This window comes from Eschscholzia californica, unplaced genomic scaffold, assembly GCF_041429995.1.
Source record: "Eschscholzia californica isolate CP2 unplaced genomic scaffold, dmEscCali1.0.p SCAF_1, whole genome shotgun sequence".
Classification (NCBI taxonomy): Eukaryota; Viridiplantae; Streptophyta; class Magnoliopsida; order Ranunculales; family Papaveraceae; genus Eschscholzia; species Eschscholzia californica.
Window position 1 is genome coordinate 44974994 of NW_028238198.1, and position 6000 is coordinate 44980993.

The 6000-nt window shown below is 34.9% G+C and overlaps 1 non-coding gene across 1 annotated transcript; it reads right to left on the reverse strand.

Annotated features, from left to right (window-relative positions):
- Positions 1-3718: 3718 nt before the first annotated feature.
- TRNAY-GUA (transfer RNA tyrosine (anticodon GUA)) lies at positions 3719-3804 on the reverse strand. Its single transcript is given in 2 exon segments — positions 3719-3754; positions 3768-3804. It is a non-coding gene; the product is annotated as a tRNA-Tyr (tRNA).
- Between the last annotated feature and the right edge of the window lie 2196 nt (positions 3805-6000).

Below are 6000 nucleotides of genomic sequence, written 5' to 3' on the forward strand. Positions count from 1 at the left end.
TCCAACTATATTTGCTGAAATCATCCAAGAAGAGTATATAATATCTAGCACCATTTGGTGTAGTGACAGGAGCTGGTCCCCAAACATCACAATGAATTAGATATAAAGGAGTGTTTGTAGTTGTGGATGCATTGGTAAAGGGTAGACATTTAATTTTACCCAACCCACAAGACTTACAAAAAGTTTTGTCAATTTTGTTGGATATAACTATCTTATTGTCATCATGAAGTTGCTTTATAACTGCACTATGAGAATGACCCAATCTTGCATGCCATATATCATACTGTGATGCTGTTAGAGATAAATGAGCAGAAAGAGATCTATGTTGTAACATATCATTGTGAACTTCAATAGGTAACAAATTATTCTTGACAGGACCTTCTGCCAAAATCTTATTAGAGTGAATATCCTTTATACTATAACCCCTAGGCAGAAACTCTACTGAGCAAGAGTTATCTTTAGTGAAGTTGGATATAGACAATAGATTTCTCTTTAGGTGAGGAACACATAAAACTTTACTTAACTGAAAATCATGAGTTGAAGTGGATAGTTTGGACATACCAGTACTAGTTATTGGTAGAAACTTACCACGGCCCACCATAACAGCATCTGAGCCTGTGTAAGGCTGAATTGGAGTAAGTGTGTCTTCACTATGAGTCATATGGCTGCTGGCACCTGTATCAGCCAACCATGATTTATCTTTGTTTGATGAGATAGAGGAATCTGTAGAAACAAAGCATTGCTCATGATCTGATTCACAGTCATAATAAACATCACCATCATCATCAGCATCATCTATTTCCTTGATAACAATAGCAGTATGACACTCTTGAAATTCATCACAGTCATCACTATTTTCATAAGATTGTAAAATACCATTATTGCATTCCAAAAGACCTTCATCTGCATAAAGATAGGACTGAATATCCTTATTTTCATCTGTGGGAAACTCTGTTATATCTTCTTGATTATGTTGAGAATCAGTATGATAACTTAGATAACTCCTATTTGGCTTATATCTGAAATAGCATACCCCAGGAGTATGACCCCATCTTTTACATAATCCACATGGGACTGAAGAAAAATCAAAATCTTCAGCCTTTTGCCCCTTTAGTTGGTAATTCATGGAAGAGTTTCCCTTTAAAGGTGACCCCTCTCTTCTGGTATAAGACTGATTTCTGTAATAAGTTGGAGAAGTCTTTGTGGGTTGTCTTTGATGTTATTTATGATTCAATCTTTTGGCATAGTAAGCCTCTTGATCATTATCTTTTTAGAGCAGCCATTGTTCATGTTGAACAAGTCTAGACTTTAAATGAGCTAGGGTTAGTTGTTCATTGTTTGCTCTTATTGCAATTATAAACTGATCATAATCAGAGTTAAGCCTTGAATAGCTAATCTGACAAGTTCAGATTCACTGATTTTATCATGAACTGATATGAGAGAATCAACAATCAGCTTTAACTCTCTAAAATATTCAGCAATGGATGCATTGCCTTTCTTAATGGTTTGCAATTTCCTTCTAAGTTGATCTTTCTTAGACTCAAGACCCTCATTATTGGTAAGTTCAAGGTAATCCCATATCTCTTTAGCAGTTTGTAAGCCATATATATCAAAGTAAACAGACATTGATAAAGTACTCTTTAGATAAGATCTTACAAAACCCTCTTTTGATCTCCAAAGTTGAAAATCTGGATTCACTTGTTCTACACCATGAATGATCTTAAGTTGGGGAGGTTCTTCTATAGTACCATTGACAAACCCTAATAGGTCATAAGTTCCAAGAAGGGTTTCCACTTGGTCCTTCCACATTAAAAAATTACTATCATCTAATTTTTTCTGTGATAAAGCTAGTAACAGATGAAATAGGAGGAAGATTACCTTGCATTTGAGATGCCATGAATAAGAATTGAAGGGATGATAAAGAACCAGGAGAATGTTGGAGATGAGTGCGAAAAAAAACAGTAAGTGAAAACTTGTTCACTTATCACTTTCAGATTATTACTTGAATATACTTGATTTTACTAGAATTTGATCTGTATTACCTGATTTTGACCCATTTTACTTTATTTTGATCCATTTGACTTGATTTTGATCTATTTTACACGAATTTTGATCATAAACTTGTTGCTTGATGAGTTTTGCGAGGTGATGAATGATTGTTTTTTAGCTTGAGAAGAAGAAACCCTAGCACTGGATCTGTAACCTATCTGATACCATGCAAGAACTTCTCAATACTTTATGTCTATTACATTTCTCTTTATATAGGAAGAGATAAGAGAAAAGAGAAAAACAGTTATACAAAAATAACAGTAAAAAACAGAAATAACAACCACAACAAGAAAGTCGTTTATTCAACTAACTTTCTTGTTTCTTGTTTCAGGTTGGCTGCCTTTAGACGAAAAACAACTTGGGCTGGTTCTTTGATCTTGACTTGGACTAGTCGGAAGACCTGGACTGGTTGACCGGTCATCTAGGTCTTTGACCATATAAAAGAACACTTTGTTCTTATTCTTCTCGGAACCTATTCTTCTGAAACCCTAGTTTCTACAAAGGGTTTCTGAGCTTACACAAACCCGTAAGAAGGTTAAAGGTCAAGCTAGAGTTCAAGCTCTTTAAGAATTTCATCATCCTAAAAAACAGTGGTTTCTCGGTATTCTCTCTCTAAGTAGGGAAGATGATGACGTGGCATGAGAAATATATCTGAATCTCGACCGTTCATCTTTAACGGCCCAGATTTGGTCAAGTTTTCAAAAAGTGAATGCCACATCATTTCGGCATTTCCTTTCGTCAAAAACGTCCGTGAACCTGACATTCCCCAAAAATTTTTGGCTAATGAACTAGAAATACATAAGAATTTTACGATTAGTTAATCATAGTTAAATTTTGATATAATCCTTTATACCTAAGCCTCAATAAGGCCTATAAAGTCGTCTAATAGAATTCTTAAAGAAGTTTTCAAGCTCAAAGATTCTAAGTTTCACAGAGAAAGCCAGGAAGGAAGAACTGCATATTCTTATCGAAGTTTCAAGCTAAACCTACTCACCTACGTACATGTTCATCTCAATGAACAAACAGATTCTAAAGTTACATCTATGAAACTACCACAAATCCGATTTATGTAAGTATGAATATCACCAAGACCATCTAAACCCAAAACGAAGTTGGTATAAGACTTTCATGCCAACCACAAATGCGAGTTATTACCTTACGTCCGCTATATCGTGAGCGTAATTTACACTATTCATAAAGCAAACCTATAACTAAATGAATTTATGGTCGTAAGGTCTATTAATGACATCCTAATGGGTGATTAATCTGCTAATGTCACTTAATAAGTTTAAGTTCCACTTAAGAGAGGACTTAAAATAGTTTACAAACAAAGAACAAACACTTTCAAATTACTTGCAGTAGTTTGACGGACTTCCAATTAAAAACCCAAATTCTACTTAATGCTCAAAATATGCTTTTCCAAAAAATGAAGTTTTTGCTTTTAGTTTTTCTCTCTTCAAACTGATTTTTCACTTTTGAGCTTGTTTCCGATTAGATTCATGTCTTATGGAATCACATCTCTAATAAAGATCCACGACTAACTCTTCCCTCTCTGCTCTTTTTTGTCTTCAATGTTTTTCAATAAATTTAATAGATATGGTTCAAAAAAATGGGTATTAGTCTTTTGATTGTGGAAGTGAAGAAAGTGAACTCAAAAGAAGAAAAAAAATCCGACCTACCGGATTCGAACCAGTGACCTAAGGATTAATCTGCTACAACTACAGTCCTCCGCTCTACCAACTGAGCTAAGGTCGGATTGTGTCAATTTTGTGATGTACTAAGTTTTAATTAGATGAAATCAAATTGTCCAATACTTCTATATTCAATTTGAGGTGATGATATGTTCTAGCCAATGAAATGTTAAAGAAAACTTGAATTCATATAGGAAATTACTGAATACATTGGAATTTTGTTTGGGTGATGAACCTTATCAACTAATAAGAAAAGCTAATTAAATTGAGTATCAATTTGCTCCATTGAAACCCATCTGAAGGTGAGACAATCAATTAGATTTTTATTTAGGTTGTGTTCTGGATGTAAATTTACTGTAGGGTTCTTCAAAACAAAGCCACATTCAGTAAAAAAAGAAAAATGTTTTATGAGAATACTCTAACATGATTATACTCAAAACAATTGATTTCCGTACAAAGAATGTTTTAAATTTATATAGGTATTAAATTGTCTAGGTTCATTTTTTTTTTTTGTTGAAAGGAGCATCCTTACATTGTAGTCATCCTATAATGTGTTTCTTCCCTTTGCTTTCCCTACGAAGTTGAACCTGCTCCTGATGCTTTCAGATGAAGAGACAATCAATCAAAATATTCGTAATCCTTGTTCTAATTCTGAAATTTAACCAATAAAAAATCATGGTATAGCTTAGTAGCATGACTACATGAAGGAGTTCAAATTAAGTAAATAAACAAAAGATCATTTCGGACTATGGTCGGTTTTGAGTTGCGGCTCCCCCATCATTTTCATTAAACAATGAAGAAGTTGTTTACTAATCGTGTGGTAAAGAAATTCCAGGAGTATGAAAACCATATCTCATTTATTCAAATTCATTTCTTACAAGTACTAAGTTACACGAGAAGGAATGCAAAACATAAATTAAAAAAGAATGCAAATAAAATACCAAGTTAAATGAAACGAAACGTAAACATAAGTTATAAAGGAAGGCAAATAAAGTACCAAGATATATGAAACAAAACGCAAACATAAGATAAAAAGGAAGGCAAATGAAGTTTGTAGATAGAGAAAAGTTGATTCCTCTGCTAGAGTGGCGTCAAGGAGCATTGTGATTGTCAAGGGACAAAAGACTTTCGGAGAAAGTAGTACAAAAGCTATGACGGCATAGTTGTGGACTTAAGGATGGGATTCCACTTACATCAACCTCTGTCCAAGTATCCTTCTTCCAATTGCAACAATAAATAGACAGACGGTTCTTATTCTCTCGACTTTCCAGACCGTAGTTATTTGATGTTACGAGAATCTTGTCGTCTGATCCTATGAATGTATGAAACTTGACAATATTACTGCTCGTATCAAAAGGCAAGGTGATACAACTTACTTCACTCCATCTTCCGTTCGTAAGAGTAGAACTAATATAGTTCCACCGATCTTCTCATCCTTGTCCTTGTAATCATCATTGTGAGAGGCGGTTTCCAAATCAAGACAGGCGGTTTCCAAATTGAAGAGAGGCAGTTTCAAATCAATTGGAGGCGGTTTGGTTCACAATTGGAGGCGGTTTGGATTCAATCGGAGTCGGCTTCTCGGTCGTCGAAGATCTAGTATAGAAAGTTAATTTTATACGGTACCATCTTGGGACAAACTTGCGGGTTGTGTGAGTCGTCTTCATCTATCCTTCAATAAAGTTTTCTTGTTCGCCGAGGACGTAGGCTTTAAAGCCGAACCTCGTTAATTCTGTTTGCATATTTAGATTTTGGCTTAGCTTTTCAATTAATTTTCATAATCGGATCAATTTCTAGGATAGGTTCGATAGCTTCCGCAAACTTTTAGTACTAACAATCATCTTCATGTATATACATGTTGAACGTACAATTGTTCAATTTAACTACCATAGCTAAATTTCCATCGACTTCAAATAATTGAGCAATGTCTTCAAAACTTAAATGTTTGCCGTGAACCCGAGGGTGATCAAGAATGAAATCTGGAATTATGATGGTTCTACACGTCTCACTTCCGACATCAAACGTCACCAAGTATACTGGACGATAACCACCTCTTGATGCCCAACAATAAGAGAACAACCGGACCAGTAAATAACACCATTCACATAAACATAACCATCATTTAGTAAATCTGGTGGGACCTCTTCCATCCTTCTCCATCTATTTATTACTACATTGCCGCCCAATGGTTAAAACCCCACAGATAAAAAAAACAGCCACGAGCATATGAATGTGGAACTGTGGGCCAGACGCAGACCAGTTT